The following is an 18659-nucleotide window of genomic DNA, read 5'->3' on the forward strand; positions in this document are numbered from 1 at the left end:
CATATGAACTTTAAAGTAGTTTTTTCCAATTCTGTGAAGAAAGTCATTGGTAGCTTGACGGGGATGGCATTGAATCTGTAAATTACCTTGGGCAGTATGGCCATTTTCACGATATTGATTCTTCCAACCCATGAGCATGGAATGTTCTTCCATTTGTTTGTATCCTCTTTGATTTCATTGAGCAGTGGTTTGTAGTTCTCCTTGAAGAGGTCCTTCACATCCCTTGTAAGTTGGATTCCTAGGTATTTTATTCTCTTTGAAGCAATTGTGAATGGGAGTTCACTCATGATTTGGCTCTCTGTTTGTCTGTGATTGGTGTACAAGAATGCTTGTGATTTTTGTACATTGATTTTGTATCCTGACACTTTGCTGAAGTTGCTAATCAGCTTAAGGAGATTTTGGGCTGAGACAATGGGGTTTTCTAGATATACAATCATGTCATCTGCAAACAGGGACAATTTGACTTCCTCTTTTCCTAATTGAATACCCTTTATTTCCTTCTCCTGCCTGACTGCCCTGGCCCGAATTTCCAGCACTATGTTGAATAGGAGTGGTGAGAGAGGGCATCCCTGTCTTGTGCCAGTTTTTAAAGGGAATGCTTCCAGTTTTTGCCCATTCAGTATGATATTGGCTGTGGGTTAGTCATAGATAGCTCTTATTATTTCGAGACACATCCCATCAATACCTAATTTATTGAGAGTTTTTAGCATGAAGCGTTGTTGAATTTTGTCAAAGGCCTTTTCTGCATCTATTGAGATAATCATGTGTTTTTTGTCTTTGGTTCTGTTTATATGCTGGATTACATTTATTGATTTGCATATGTTGAACCAGCCTTGCATCCCAGGGATGAAGGCCACTTGATCATGGTGTATAAGCTTTTTGATGTGCTGCTGGATTCAGTTTGCCAGTATTTTATTGAGGATTTTTGCATCAATGTTCATCAAGGATATTGGTCTGAAATTCTCTTTTTTGGTTATGTCTCGGTCAGGCTTTGGTATCTGGATGATGTTGGCCTTATAAAATGTGTTAGGGAGGATTCCCTCTTTTTCTATCAATTGGAATAGTTTCAGAACCCTTATTCACAACTGCCAAAAAAGAATAAAATACTTAGGGATACAGATAACTAGTTCTCTCTTAAGAGGAAGACTATTGTTCAAAGATTTCAGAACCACTGCTCAAAGATTTCAGAGATGACACAAACAAATGGGAAAAACATTCCATGCTCACGGATAAGAAAAATCATCATTAAAATGCCCATACTGCCCAAAGCAATTTATATATTCAATGCTAGCTATTTCTATTCAACTACTGTTGACATTCTTCATTGAGCTAGAAAAACCTATTTTAAAATTCATGTAAAACAAACAAAGAGCCCAAACAGTCAAGGAAATCCTAAGAAAAATGAACGGGGCTGGAGACAACACAGTACCTGACTTTAAACTATGTTACAGGGCTACAGTAACCAAAACAGCATGGTACATAAACAGATGCACAGATCAATGGAACAGAATAGAAAATCCAGAAATAAAACCACACAGTTACAACTACCTAATGTTCTTCAAGCTTGAGAAAAACAAGCAATGGAGAAAAGATTCCCTATTCAATAAACAGTGCTGAGATAACTGGCTAACCATATAAAGGAGATTAAAACTGGACCCCTTCCTTACACTATATACAAAAATTAACTCAAGATGGACTAAAGACTTAAATGTAAAATCAAAATCTCTAAAAACCTTGGAACACAATCTAGACAACACAATTCTGGATGTAGGCGGGGCAAAGATTTCATAAAAAGGCATCGAAAGCAATTGCAACAAAAGTAAAAATTGGCAAATTGGATTTAATTGAACTACAGAGCTTCTGCACAGCAAAAGAAACTATCAACAGAGTAAACAGACAACCTAAAGAATGGGAGAAAATATTTGCAAACTGTGCATCTAACAAAGGTCAGATATCCAGCATCTATAAGGGGTTTAGACAAATTTACTAGAAAAAAATGAACAATCCCATAAAAACTGGGCAAAGGACATGAACAGACACTTTTCAAAGGAAGACATACATGTGGCCAACAATCATATGAAAAAAAATCTTGAATTCACACATTTAACTTAACAGTTAAAAAAAAAAGTTTCAGCCTGATCCAATGTTTTATTTTTCTACTGTGATCTCACATCCTTAAGATAAATTCCAACAGATATTTCTAAGATTCCTGTGTAAAGTGGAAAAATCATGCAGTTCTTGGTGTTTAGCACTTTTTTACAGGTTAGACTTTGTATCTTACCCTTTTTGGCGTGCTGGAAATTGAGTCTAATTATAGGTCTAGAAGCATGTATGGGTAGGACATGAGGTGATTCAGTAGTCCCTTGCAAGTCAGAGGCATCAGAAGAGACCAATATAAGTTCTTTGGATATGGGTGGAAGGTCCACTTCTACTGGGATAGAAGGTCTGGAAGAATTAAGGGATTTGATAATCCATTATTGAAATCTGTTCATATTAACTTAGTTTAATTTTTAGAATTCCATTCCTTCCAATGAATGCCCTCACATTAGAGAAGATATCTAGCAAGACTGAGAATCCAATTTGCATTATAATTCAACCACTCACAGGATGAAACGCTGAAGTTTGGTTTTTAGAAAGCTTTAACCTGAGGCTATTGGAGATGAAGATTTATTTCAGTGCAGATTTAAAACGTTTCCAATTATTTACATAGAGCCTGAGCCAGGAATTTGGTCTCACAAGCTCATCCTTTTCTTTTTCCACTGCTATGAACTTAACTGTATCCCTCAAAATTAATAAAGCCCTACTTAATTGGATTAGAGGTCCTAATCTATCCCTAATGTGACTGTATTTGGAGATAAGGCCTTTAAGGATGTCACTTATTTAAATGAGATTGTAAGGGTAGGACTCTAATTTGATAAGTCTGAAACCTTACAGAGAAAGAAATGCTAGAGCTCTGTTTCTCTCTTTCCTCACATACACACCAAGGAAAGTTCATGTGAGCACCCAACAATAAGGTGGTCGTCTGAAATCCAGGAAGCATGGCTTCACCAGAAACTGGCCATGCTGGCACCTGGAATGCTGGGGTTTCCAGAACTGTGAGAACATAAACTTCTGTTTTTCAAGCCATCCAGTCAGTAGCATTTTGTTATGACAGCTAAGCTAACTCATACACACACGTACTCCAGCAAATCCCGTGATAATTCTTAATTTGACTAAAGTGTTCTAAAATATCTTCAATAGGTATTTGATTAAGAGTATCCAATGGCAATCTTTTGCATTATCGCTATTGCCACATTATTTGAGGGAAAATCAGTATTTCTTTTATAGTCATGAGTGTTTTGAAATCTGATTACATTAGAAAACCAATTCCAGAAATTTCAGAACCAATTCAGAGAACTTATTTTTAAACTTCTCTTCTTCCAGAACCACTTTCAGTACCAAAACTGTAGCCATCATGGGTCAACTAGAGGGACAAAAACAGTAGTAGATAAATATTAAGAGTTTTATTGTCATCATTTGGCTTACATGATTTGGGAGAAATGTGTATGTAGCAAATCGAAAATCCAAAGGGCAAGCTGTCAGGAGAAAGGCTGGAATTCTTTAGCAAAGACTGAAGCTGTTAGGTACAAGATTAATTTCTTCTTCTTTAGGGAATCCTCAGTTCTACTCTTAAGATCTTTCAATTGATTAAATAGAGCCCACACAAAATAACTATTATAACATCAAGTATCTCTAATTTACAGCCAACTGATTATTGACCATGATCACATCTGCAAAATACCTTCAAATAACACCTAGATCAGTGTTTGATTGAATATCTAGAGATTGTAGCTTACACAAGGTGACATAAAAACATCACATGTGCTATTGGCAAAAAACAGCAAGCATTTAATAAGATTCAAAATATTGACATTCAAAATATGTCAATAATTATAATAAAGTTAAATGAGCTGACAGTTCTACAATTTTTTTATGTCAAAATTAGCCAGTATTTCTTAGAAAGACTCGTTGTTGTTGTTGTTGCTGTTGTTGTTTTGTTTTCCTTAATATAAACCCATTGTGCATTTTAGGAAAAAAAATAATAAAAATTTATTGAATGTACATGTGGCTTGCTATACAAAACCATGATATTATAGCAAAGCAAACATATTTACACAACTATCAAAATTTATAAGACCCAATAAAACAATTTATGTATATTCAAGTAGATATTCTTGCAAATATATTTCTGTCAACGTTTGTTGAATTTATTTTGATACGTGAATATTTCAATCTGTAGCATCTTGATGGTTCTAAGATAGTTTACGTGTCTAGGGTTATGAGTCTTCTAGTTTTAGTAGGATGTAAAATAAGTACTAATTGAGTAAACATTTCATCAAGGCATTTACAGGTTTGTGTTAAAATTAACCCACCGTAACTCATAGAACCTGTCTCATTCTTATCATCTTTTGGAACACTACTTTTTGGCAAACTGAGCATTTGTGATTCCCTGAATATTCCTCCTGTTTTCCCTAATGCTGTGCCTGGTTGACCCTTATGTCCTGTCTAAAAAGTTTCTCACCCTCATTCTTCCCATTCATCCACCCAAGTAACTGATTACGTAACTTTTATCATTTGAACCGCTCTAGCACCTTTTAGTGGTAAATTTTTTATGACACTTTCTTTATTCTGTCTTATATAATTTTTTATTCATATTATTTATACTCAACGAGAAGACACTGTGCTTTATTTATAATTGTCTCTATTCAGTGATTAGCCTAGTTCCTTAAACATATCAATTTTCAGTAATTATGTCTCATTTATAAACTATAACCCACTCTGCTTTAAGAGCAAGGGGTTTTTTTTTAGCTGTAATAATTATTGTCGTAACAATCTTATTACTAAAATGATTTAGGAAGAAATCAACAGCCTCTCTCACTATTATTTTTCAGATCTATATAATGTTCATATAATAATACTGTCAGAAAAGCAAACCTGAACAGGCATAATAAAATTTGAAAGAAGCAAATAAACAATCAAAAAAAACCCCAGAAAACTTTATCTGAACTAAAAGATTTAAATGATTACTACCATCTTATTTATAATTTTATTTTTATTTTCCAATATTGTATTTAATAAATATCTATTTCCATATTCTACTGAAGCTCTAATACAATATTCAATTTTATGGTCAATACAAGCAGAGCCCTCTGCTGTATGACAGAAATATAACAAGATAATACAGTTCCTTCAAATTCACTGGAAACAGTTCAGTAAGTAATGTGCTTATAGCTATTTCCTTCATGTTTCAAAAATACAAATTAGTTGTAGCTTACATAGGTTGTATTACTATAGTTTAAATTATATTTTCAAAAATTAATATGCTGTACTAACTAATTTTTTTTCCTTCAGGACTGCAAGTTGCACAAACAAGGCTTTGTATATACATAAAGTGTCAGACAGAAACCAAGATTCATTAACATCTTCCCAGATTCTTTGCTAGTTTATAACTGTATTAAATATTCTTCTTCCAGTCACCTAGGGTCTTTACTCATTAGCTGTATTTAATTAAATAGCTGAGTTACTCTATTTTGAGTATATTGCCTAATCCATTAACTAATAGATACCTATTTTCCTTTCTTCTTTCTTTCTTTCCTTCTTTCCTTCCATCTATATTTTCTTCCTCACTTCTTACACTTCATTCCTTCTGTTCTTTCCTTCCTACCTTCCTTGAACCAGTGTTATAAAGAGAGGTCAGAGAGGCAAACATAAAATTCTAATTCTGTTTGCATTTCAAGAGTGACACTATTTTAAGTAGCATTCTTATTTCATTGGCCAGAGGGAATTTATCACTTGGGCACAATTTCATTGTAACTAATGCATCAGAACTTTAGCCAGAATATACTCTGATGGAGCTACACATACTAATTGAGAAATAGTAGTATTTTCACCTAAAAATTAATGGTGTTTATAATACCATTAATATAAAACTCTGAAAGTCTAAAGTTCCATGAGTTCCGGGGGCTGGGATTGTGATTTGCCCAACTGTATCTTCAGTGCAATACATAGTTTCTAATACATAGTAATTTCTGAATGTATCAATTGTGAAAGTAGTTATTTAGTGTTTAGACTGAACAGAGAATTACACTCTGTTAATTCTCTAGAACATTCATACAGTGCAATAATGTACATAGAAATCATTATAACCTGGTTTAATTGATAACGTTTTATTTTTCTATAAAATATGATCCATAGCATTTTTGAAAAAAAATAATTGTTTCAAAAGCAACAAGTATATAATTCTACAAGGTGTTAACAGCCCATAAATATTATAATTAACAAAAAAATTCTGTGAACTAATTATACCAGTTAATTTTATAATATTTTCAACGTCTAAAAAAATTAGAATTATAGTTTTATATTGGTATACATGTATACAGGGTAAGATAAAGTTCTAATTTTGTTATCTAAGGGTTGTATTAACATAAATTTGACGATAATTATATGAAAAATTGACCAGGTTATTCTTCAGTTCTGGTAAAGTAAGAAACATTTATTTAAAAACTATAAATAATAAAATAGAAAGCACTATTAAAGCTGAGAAATTCTTAAATATTTATACAGCAACGAATTGCAATTAAACATTGGCTCTCAAATTATATCTCTAATAAAATGCTGGACTAGAGAAAAAAATTCTATACTATTATAAGGAGAAGATATGAATATGACATCTATCATCTTTACCTAGGCTCTGAGGCCCCAGACCATCCAAAAACACCGGTCGTGTGAGAACATCTGGTCCTCTTGTTCAAACTGATTTTTGTTTTCTACTTGTAAAGTGGATTTTGGTTTTTTGCTTTTAAAAATATTTAAATAGGGGAAGTCTGGGGAACAGGCTGTGTTTGGTTACATGAGTAAGTCCTTTAGTGGTGATTTTTGAGATTTTCCTGAGGCTTGGGGACACGGGTGGTGCTTGGTTACATTAATAAGTTCCTTAGTGGTGATTTCTGCACCCAGTGTGTGTCTTTTATCCCTCACCCCCTACCACACTTTCCCGCAAGCCCCCAAAGTTCTTTGTATTATTCTTACATCTTTGCATCCTCATAGCTTAGCTCCCACTTATGAATAAAAATACACGATGTTTGGTTTTCCATTCCTGAGTTACTTCCCTTAGAATAATGGTCTCCAGTTCCATCCAGGTTGCTGTGAAGGTTCGTGATTCACCAGCCTCATTCTGCAAGGGACTGTCACTGAAAACTAAGCCTACCAAACATGAGCAAAAATTAAAGGTCTCATACCAAAAACACTGTCAACAAAAGCAAACATTGATAAAAGAATCAATGTCAAACTAAAAAGCTTCTGCATTACCAAGAAAATAATAGAGTGAAAAGGCATAGGCCATTTTTGTGGAATGGAAGAAAACATTTGCAAACCATTTATATAATATGTGATTAATTCCAAAATATATCAAAACTCCTATTACTCAAAAGTAAAAAGAAAAAGAAAACCAGACACAAAAGAATGAATAATCCAATTTAAAAATGAACAAAGGACTTGAGGAGACTTTCCTCCAATGAAGACATACAATATGACCACCAGGTAGGTAGAAAGATACTCAACATCACTGATCACCAAGGAAATCCAAATCAAAACACCACTGAGATAGCACCTCACATCTGTTAGGATGGTTATTATCAAAAATAAATAAATATGAACAAAAATATGAAGAACAAAAATATGTATAATCTTGATGGAAATGTAAAATGGTACAGCCACCATAGAGAACATAGTAAGGAAATTTCTTAAAAATTAAAATATAACTACCATATGATCCAGTAATCTTATTTCTTGGCATGTATGAAATCAGGATCAGAGATATCTTGTACTCTCATATTTATTACAGCATTATTCATAATAGGTAAGATATGGAAACAACCCAAATATCCATTGACAGATGAATGGATAAAGAAAGCACGGTATATACATACAATGGAATATTATTTTACCTTAAAGAAGAAAAAATACTACCAATTGCAACAACATGTATGAGCCTAGAGAACACTATGCAAAGTAAAATAAGCCTGTCTCAAAGATGATTCCATGTATATGAGGTATCTGCAATAGTCAAACTCATAGACACAGAGAATAACAGCGTAGTTACCAGAGACTAAGGGTAGAAGGAAACAGAAAATTGTTGGGAAATAGGTATAAAATTTTAGTCACTTGATATGAGTAAGTTCTGAGATAATCTGTGTAACATAGCACCTATAATTAACAATGTGGAGTTACGCACTTCAAAATGCATTGAAGTTAAATCTCAGGTTAAGTGTTTTTACTGTATTAAGGAAAGAGACAGAAAATTTGGGGAGGTGACAGATATGTGTATGTTTAATATCTTGATTCTTGATGGTATCACAGCTGTATGCATATGTCCAAACTGATCAAATTACATACAGGTAGATTAAACTTGTATAGTTTGCTTTTTTGTTGAATATTAACTATACCTTAATAAACCTGTTAAAATTTAAAGGTATTATTAAATCCCTATGAAAACACAACCCACCTTCAATGAGAATTACACTGAATGTAGCACAGAGAGGTGAAACATCAGAAAATATGGATGACTGTTTAAGACCAGAAGATTAGGATGTAAAACCATAGTTGTATGTGTGATAGGAACCACAGAAGATCTGGGGAAGAAAATAAAGCCCTAATCATTTATAAACAGCAGAAATAATAAATACAATACATATGAGATGACTTTTTTTACTGTCAGAAATTACAGATGGCAGAATTTACTTTCCAGAAAAAAAATTAAGATTTTTTCATGAAGATGGAACTAAAATCCACTAAAATACAAGTAAAATGTGGGAAGTTATGGTAAAGAAGGGATACAAAAGAAAGAATAAGAAACATACGTTCATTTTTGTAAGATTTCTAACTGCGGAGTACTAAATGGGAGGAAAATGAGGAGGAAATAAAGCACTAACAATCACTTGAATAACCTACTTGAAACCTTTCTATATTACATTTTCCCCAGTTGTCAACATGGTCATTTATATCAAATGATCTCAACAGTCCGTTCACATTTAAGCATGTATAATTTAGCTGAAACAAGTCTTTATTATGTACGATAATTTTTTTGCCTAAAATAAATATGATTAACAGATAATTGGTTAATCCCCAAACCTTGTTGTGTACTTACTTTTTATCCTATTTCTCCAATGAAACCATTTAAAGTAACCACTAACTAAGACTAAATTTGACTGCTATTTGTTTAATATCTTTTCATGTTTTGCCTTTCTAATTCTCTGGCTGGGAAAACAATTAGCAATAAACAAGTAAGTGGTAATGTACAAGGGAAAAACAGCCAAAATTCAGCCACAAAGTTCACAGTTGTCTCTTTTTTTCATTTTGATAATATAATGACTGAATAAATAAAGATTTATATATTCATTCAATAAATACTAATTGAGCCCAGCTGCGTTCCTGTCATGGTGCTCAGTGTTGAATGGATGTAGTGTTTCACTACTTACAGATTTGAACTCCAAGTTCAGAAAAGTCAAAAAGAAATAATAGCTCAAAAGTTAGATTAAAATAGAACTAGAACCAATTTACAAATCCAGCGTTCCTCGTCTGCCTCTCATCATGTTGGAAATGAATGATCATTGGTTACTAAAGCAGATTTTTCACAAGGGACTAATTAATCCAGAATGTCCAAGTATTTTTGTTTCTAATCATAGTAGAAAGACAGACATTAAAATGAACAAATACCGAGATAGATTTGTAAAACATTATTAAAATATATATTTGGTGTAATTAGCAATCATCCTAATTTTAATTTATTATTATGTCCTTCATTGCTCATTCCCAACATTCCAATTGAAGTAATTCGACCACTTCTCTCCCACCAAAGTTTAAGATGTCCCAGATGTGGGTCTATAAATAGATCCACTAAACTAAATAGAATTTCAAGTTAAAAAGAAAAAAAAAACTACACAAAAATAACAACAGATGCTGGCAATCTGTTAGTGATAATATAAATTAGTAAAGACATTATGGAAAACAGTATGAGGAGTTCTCAAAAAACTAAAAGGAGAGCTACCATGTGACCCAGCAATTGGGTATTTATCCAAGGAAAGAAATACAGTATATCACAGGCATACCTGCACTCTCAGTTTACTACAGCACTCTTCACAATAGCAAAGATACGGAATCAACCTAAGTGTCCACCAATGGATGAGTAGATTAAAAATGTGATATAAATACAAAAATGGCATACTATTCCCCAAAAAAAGAATAATATCATGTCATTTGCAACAATATGGATGGAACTGGAGGTCATGATATTAAGTGAAATAAGCCAGGCACAGAAAGATAAATATTGCATGTTCTCACTTATATATGGGAGCTAAAAAATGCCGATCTCATGGAGGTGGAGAGTAATGACAAATACCAGAGGCTGGGAAGGTGTGGAGGAGGATTAAGAGAGGTTGGTTAATGGGTACAAATATACAGTCAGATAGAAACAATAAGTTCTATGTTCTATAGCACAGTGGGGTGACTATAGTTCATAACAATATATTATATGTTTCAAAATAACTAGAAGAGAGGACTTGAAATGTTTCTAACACATAGAAATGATGAATACTTGAGGTGATAGATACACTAAGTGCCCTGAGTGGATCATTCCACATTCCATGAATGTAACAAAATATCAGAGGTGCTCCGTAAGTATGTAGAAATACGTATCAATTGAAAAAAGACAAAATCCATAACATAAATGTAAGGAAGTCCAACTCTTCTGATTTTTCCCATAATGTTTACTTGATGCTTTAAAAAATTAATAATAAATTTATACAAACAAAAAGCTCTTGAAATAAATTTAAAGTGTTACTCTAAAGAAGACATGAATGATAAGAAAATGAAAAAGCCTTCTTTCTGATATGGAAAAAGTTTTCATGGTCTGGATAGAATATCAAACTGGCTACAACATTCCCTTAAACCAAATTCTAATCTAGAGCAAGGCCCTAACTCTCTTCAATTCTGTGATGTCTAAGAGAGGTAAGGAAGCTGTAGAAGAAAAGTTTAAAGCTAGCAGAGGTTGGTTTACAAAGTTGAAGAGATGACGCCGTCTCTCTAACACACCAGTGCAAGGTGAAGCAGCAGGTGCTCATGTAGAAGCTACAGCAAGTTATCCAGTAGTTCTAGGTAAGATGAATGATGACGATAGATACACTAAACAACAGATTTTCAATATAGACAAAATGGACTTCTAACGGAAGCTGCCATCTAGGACTTCCATAGCTACAGATAAGCCAATGCCTGGCTTCAAAGCTTCAAAAGATAGACTGGCTTTCTTATTAGAAGGTATTACAGCTGGTGACTTTAAGTTGAAGCCAATGTTCATTTACTATCTGAAAATCCTAGGGCTGTTAAGAATTATGCTAACTTTCATCTGCCTATGCTCTATAAATGGAACAATAAAGCATATCTGTTTATAGCATGGTTTACTGAATATTTTAAGCCCATTGTTTAAAACTACTGCTCAGGAAAAAAAAAAGATTTCTTCAAAATATTACTGCTCATTGACAAGTTACCTATTTACCCAAGAACTCAAATGAAGACATATACAAAGATTAATGTTATTGTCATGCCTGTTAACAAAACATTTATTCTGTAGCCCATAGCTCAAGGAGTAATTTTGACTTCCATTCATATTATAAAATAAATACATTTTATAATGCTATAGCTGCCAGAGATAGTGATTCTTCTGATGGATTTGGGACGAAGAAGTGAAAAGTCTCCTGGAGAGGACTGAGCATTCTAGATGCAATGGACAATATTTATGATTCATGGAAGGAGGTCAAAATATTAACATGAACAGGAGTTTGGAAGAAGTGGATTCCAACTCTTATAGACGACTTTGAAGAATTTGACTTCAGTGGAGGGAGTAACTGCAAATGTGTTAGAAATAGCAAGATAACTAGAATTAAAAATGGAATCTGATGATGTGACTGAATTGCTGGTATCTCATCATGAAACGAATGGATGAGGAGTTGCAAAATAAAAATTACGGGTGAACAAAGAAATTGAGATTAAATCTACTCCTGGTGAAGATTCTGCAAACATTGTTGAAATGACCAACATATTATTTATATTATTTCATAAACTTACTTGGTAAAGCAGTGGCTTTTGCAACCACCATCCTGATCAGTCAGCAATCATCAATAATGAGCATGTTTCTCCACCAGGAAAAATATTCAGACTAGCTGAAGGCTGAGGTGATTGTTAGCATTTTTTAGCAATAACTTTTTTGAGATTTTTGTTTGTTTGTTTGTTTGTTTTTGGACAGGGTCTCACTCTTGTCACTTAAGCTAGAGTGCAGTGTCATGATCTTGGTTCACTGCAATTTCGAATTTCCAGGCTCAGGTGATTTTCCCACCTCAGCCTCTCGATTAGTTGGGATTGCAGGCATACACCACAACACCCCGCTATTTTTTTAATTTTTTTTTTTTTTTTTGTAGAGACCAGGTTTATCTACGCTTCCCAGACTGGTCTCCAACTCCTGAGCTCAAGCGATCTGCCGGCCTCAGTCTCCCAAAGTGCTGCAATTACAGGGGTGAGCCACCAAGCCCAGCAATAAAGATTTTTAAAATTAAGGTATGTACATGTTTTAGATATAATGGTAGTGCACATGCAGTACACTACCATATAGTGTAAACATAACTTTTATATACATTGGAAGTCAAAAGTTTGTCTGCCTCACTTTATTTGCATATTAACTTTATTGCAGTGTCTGGAACGCAACTCGTGATATGTCAGGTATGCCTACACTTTGCATTTATACATTTTATTTATCCATATTCCTTAAAATATCTTCCCTGCCTTGCTTTTTTTTTCTTTTTAACTAACATGTAATCCTTACATTTCTCTGAAACTATTTTGGAAATGTAACCAGAAGATGAGCACTCATAATTCTGCATACATTTGAATCTTCAAAATGTTCAAATGTTTATACATAGAGATGATGTGTGTGTGCGTGTGTGTGCATGTGTATAATCTTAATCAGGATCATAACAATCATGCCTGTTTTATTTTAGAAAAGCTTGAGCATGTGTTACTTATTTACTCTCACTTCTCCCGTTTTCTTCTCCCTGTTTTCTGTACCCATGTTAAATAAATGACACTTCATTTTCCATGCTTACATAATTATCTAATTATTTATTGTTTTCCTGTTTGTTTTACAAAACAGGTCACATTTCTAATAGGGAATATATAATTTGGAGAAATAATTACGTAATTACACCGCAAACCCTTGAAGGTAAAAGATGTGAGAAGAAAACACAGCATACGTTTATTAAAAAACATATTTACTTTCAAAACTCTTTCTGTTCCTTTTGACTTTTTCATCAATTAAGCATAAATTCAGCTCAGTGCAGTATTATAAAAAACATTGGAAAATGTAATTGGTAAATCTTCTCTTCCCATAGGAACAAAGAGCAATGGCACCTTGTTTATCACCCTGCAATAATGTCATTACTACCCAGTTGACCTCTGATGCACAGTGACAGACAGATGATAAAGAATTCAGTGCATATTTGATAAATTCAGAAAAACATTTTCTTGCAATGAAAAAATACGTTTTCTGGCATTTCTACTTTCCTTCTTATTCAATAGCTTCTACAATAGCTCTATGTGATGCTTTAGAAGCTCTCTATGACTCTTTGGAAACCCAAGCCAATCTTTGAATTTTTTTCAGGCTTCTCATTAAGAGCAATGATGAAGACAAAGCAACAGCATTAAATTGAGGATACCAACAAGTGATGCTTGTGTAGCACTCTTTTAACATTTGTATAAGTGAATGTAGTATGTGTACGTGGAATGACACTGAATTGATCAAAGGGCCAACTGGATTTTTTCAATCGGGTTTGGAAAACCTTAATTTGTAAGATGTTCTGAGAAGAAATCAGCTTAATGAATTCAAAAATATCAAAACATCTCAATTATTTTGTAAAATTTCAAAAACAAAAAGGAGATATATATTATATGAATTAAATCTGCATAATGATCTAATTCAAAGTGATAAAGTGGGAACCCAGGCTCATGATCTGAGAAGTGTATATACATGTTTTTGATCTTGAAGTAATGGATACTCCAAATATTTTCATTTAAATGTAAGAAGAGGCACCATTACATAATATTTAATAAAATAATCTTATTTTATTATTATTATAAGTTTTAGGATACATGTGCACAACGTGCAGGTTAGTTACATATGTATATACATGAGCCATGCTGGTGTGCTGCACCCATTAACTCGTCATTTACATTAGGTATTTCTCCTAATGCTATCCTTCTCCCCTCCCCCCCCCCCAACAACAGTCCCCAGAGTGTGATGTTCCCCTTCCTGTGTCCATGTGTTCTCATTGTTCAATTCCCACCTATGAGTGAAAACATGCGGTGCTTGGTTTTTTGTCCTTGCGATAGTTTGCCAAAATAATCTTATATAATATCTTAGGAAATCTCTTTCAAATTCTGACTGTACTGATGATTAGCAAGTGATTTTTGTGTGCCTCAGGTATTTCTGTAAAGACAGTGTGAAATATATAGAGCTATAGGAGTAAATTAACATATACAGTGCATTTAATTAGACAGTTCCTGTAAAACAATAAGAACAGTGCCTGGAAAATAGAAAGCTCTCACTAAATATTGCTAATTGTTAAAAAATTCAGGTAATGGTTAAAGTCTGCACAGAGCAGATATGTTTTTTTCTGCTAGGTCTGTGAATTGGACACAAAGATACAATTTCCTCCATTATGAAGAGAGTTGGAAAGAGCTTTGAAAAAATCTCTTCTAATATCAACTTAATGCATCAGTCGTAATAGTTAAAGAAAATAAAATATATAAAACATGAAAGAAAAAAGCCGAAGCCCAAACACATTGGTAGAAAAAAAAGTGACGGAAATAAATAAAATTTTTAAATGCTATTACTTGCAATACTTCAATAAGAAGGACCGTATTTCTTCAGATGAGGGTGTTCAGGGTGTGGAGAATTGAGTATCAAAATGCCCTAACATCAAGAAGCAGGAAAAACTTCCTAGGATGAACAGTGTGAGATATCTGTAAGGTAACTTGAATTTGGGACTAGAAGAGAGTGATATTTGACAATTTGTTTTCTAGGCTTCACAATGAGATTCTGGTAGCAGTTAAACCCTGTAGCAGCACAGGGAAGAGAAATCAGGGGCAGCTGTAAATACTCAAAAGCTGTGAGGTATGCTTCTGGGAAACCATTTTATTAGGATCTAAAGAAAATTCACATCATTTGGAAATAATACAGTTATTTTATTATCTTTTTACAAAATCAAAGCTGATTTGTTTCAAAGTGGCTAAATTGATCTGCAGGCTTTTAGCCTATATTTCCTCTGTAAAGAAGGGCTTGTCAATAAACACGGTTGCACTCTCAGTATTGGAGTTTGGCATGAAGCCGAATGGGCTCCTTAATAGAATATCACTACATGACGTGGTCAGAATGAAGTAGATGCTTATGCTTCAAAAAAACTCATCATTTATATGAGTGAAATATTTTATGACATTTATCTGGAATTAACACAGCACCCTAAATATAACCAGATGACAAATAGGAGTGGTGAAAACCAGGAATTTTGAGATATTTGAGTTCTACAGTAATTATTTTTCATTTGCCTGGTCTCAAACATACTGTGGAAAGCCAATGCCTTTCAAACCTTGCAATTTACCGTGAACAAAAGGTGGAATCCTGTTGGTCAAGCACGAATGAGGTACTACCCCATCCTGTGTGCACAAAACAGGTTTGCAGTGCAGATGTAGCAATGGCTTGCGGTTTTAACACTAACCAAATGAAACCATAAAATTACCCCCAAAGTTTTTAGGACCTTATCCTAAAAACTACCTAGCAAAATAAAGAATATTTTTGGAGCTGAAAAGACTTAAAATATATATTAGAAAATTTATCTAATTGATTTTTCAGCAAATGGAGGTTTTTTTTTACATTAATCTTAACTGAATGCAGGATAATAAAACATATAGATAAACTCAAAAATAATAATCACTTTATCCTCCATATTTCTCCCATATTTGTTGTAGAAGCCTCATCCTATATCTGAGCCTTTAAAGTTGACGGTCCTCATGTCTAAAACACCAAAAGCAATGGCAACAAAAGCCAAAATTGACAAATGGGATCTCATTAAACTAAAGAGCTTCTGCACAGCAAAAGAAACTACCATCAGAGTGAACAGGCAACCTACAAAACGGGAGGAAATTTTTGCAACCTACTCATCTGACAAAGGGCTAATATCCAGAATCTACAAAGAACTCAAACAAATTTACAAGAAAAAAAAAACAACCCCATCAAAAAGTGGGCGAAGGACATGAACAGACACTTCTCAAAAGAAGACATTTATGCAGCCAAAAAACACATGAAAAAATGCTCGTCATCACTGGCCATCAGAGAAATGCAAATCAAAACCACAATGAGATACCATCTCACACCAGTTAGAATGGCCATCATTCAAAAGTCAGGAAACAACAGGTGCTGGAGAGGATGTGGAGAAATAGGAACACTTTTACACTGTTGGTGGGACTGTAAACTAGTTCAACCATTGTGGAAGTCAGTGTGGCAATTCCTCAGGCATCTAGAACTAGAAATACCATTTGATCCAGCCATCCCATTACTGGGTATATACCCAAAGGACTATAAATCATGCTCCTATAAAGACACATGCACATGTATGTTTATTGTGGCACTATCCACAGTAGCAAAGACTTGGAACTAACCCAAATGTCCAACAATGATAGACTGGATTAAGAAAATGTGGCACATATACACCATGGAATACTATGCAGCCATAAAAAATGATGAGTTCATGTCCTTTGTAGGGACATGGATGAAACTGGAAATCATCATTCTCAGTAAACTATCGCAAGGAGACAAAAAACCAAACACCACATGTTCTCACTCATAGGTGGGAATTGAACAATGAGAACACATGGACACAGGAAGTGGAACATCACACTCCGGGGACTGTTGTGGGGTTGGGGGAGGGGGGAGGGATAGCATTAGGAGATATACCTAATGCTAAATGACGAGTTAATGGGTGCAGCACACCAACATGGCACATGGATAAATATGTAACAAACCTGCACATTGTGCACATGTACCCTAAAACTTAAAGTATAATAATAATAAAATTAAAAAAATAAAGTTGAAGGTCCTCAGACTTTTCTGTGTCTCATTTTCTAATCTCAATTGTTCTATGCTTCTTGCATCTCATCTAACATTTCCTGGTTTCTACCACCTTTATTCACACGTCCCAAAATCTATATCCTCAGTTCTAATTGCTCTCATAAGCTCTAGATTAATATGTCTGATGGCTCATGAAAACAGTTATTTGAATATCTATGGGGAATTATGAGATAATCATCTAATTTTAATCTTGCCACCCTCTCCCAAACCTCCTCTTCTACTGGCATTCTCTTTTTAGTTATTTGAGTTTAAACCAGAGCATCATACTTGACTTTCACTCCTCCACTCCCTTTCCTAGTCAGTCTCAAAGCCATGTTGATTCTGCCTTTTTTATGACCCTCAAACTTCACATTTCTCTTTCTCTCATGCTGCTGCTCAAAAAAATACTATTATGAACTCCCATCTGAATTTGTGTAATCATTGATATTGTCTATTTTCCATTACATTTGCATCAGGATATTAGACATCTTAGAAAAAGTAACTATTTATAATATCCAAATAAAGTAAATATTTGACTTTTATTTTTTATTTTTACTTTATGTCAAAATCTATTTTTTTTTCAAATTTATTTTAGGTTTGAGGGTACATATGCAATTTTGTTACATGGGTATATTGTGTGATGCTGAGATTTGGGATATGAATGATCCCGTAACCCAGGTAGTGAATACAGTAACCAATAGCTATGTTTTCAACCTTTTTATCCCTCCTACCTCGCACATCTAGTAGATGTTAGTGTCTGCTGTTTCCACTTTTATGTCCATGTATACTCAATATTTAGCTCCCACTTATAAGTGACAACACGTAGTATTTGATTTTCTCTTCCTGGAATAATTCACTTAGAATTATGACATCCAGCTGCAACCGTGTTTCTGAAAATGACATGATCTTATTCTTATAGCATTCCATGGCATATAAAATCATATTCTTTAGCAAGTCCATACTGTTGATGGACATCTAGGTTGATTCCTTGTCTTTACTATTTTAATTCTATTGTGAATAGTGCTGCAATGAACATAGGAGTGCCTGTACCTTTTTGGTAGAATGATTGATTTTGCTTTGGATGTATACCTAGTAATGGGATTGCTGGGTTGAATGGTAGATCTGTTGTAAGTTCTTTGAGAATTCTCCAAACTGCATTTCACAGTGGCAGAACTAATTTACATTCGCACCAGGAGTATATAAGTGTTCCCTTTTCTCCACAACCTTGCCAACATCTGTTATTTTTTTGACTTTTTAATAGTAGCCATTGGGACTGCTGTGAGATGTCATCTCAATGTGGCTTTTATTTGCATTTCTCTAATGATTAACGTGATGTTGAGTATTTTTTATATGTTTGTGGTGGTATGTATGCCTTTTTTAAAAAAAGTGTTTATTCATGACTTTTGACCAATTTTAA

Source organism: Hylobates moloch, unplaced genomic scaffold, assembly GCF_009828535.3.
Source record: "Hylobates moloch isolate HMO894 unplaced genomic scaffold, HMol_V3 SCAFFOLD_17, whole genome shotgun sequence".
Lineage (NCBI taxonomy): Eukaryota > Metazoa > Chordata > Mammalia > Primates > Hylobatidae > Hylobates > Hylobates moloch.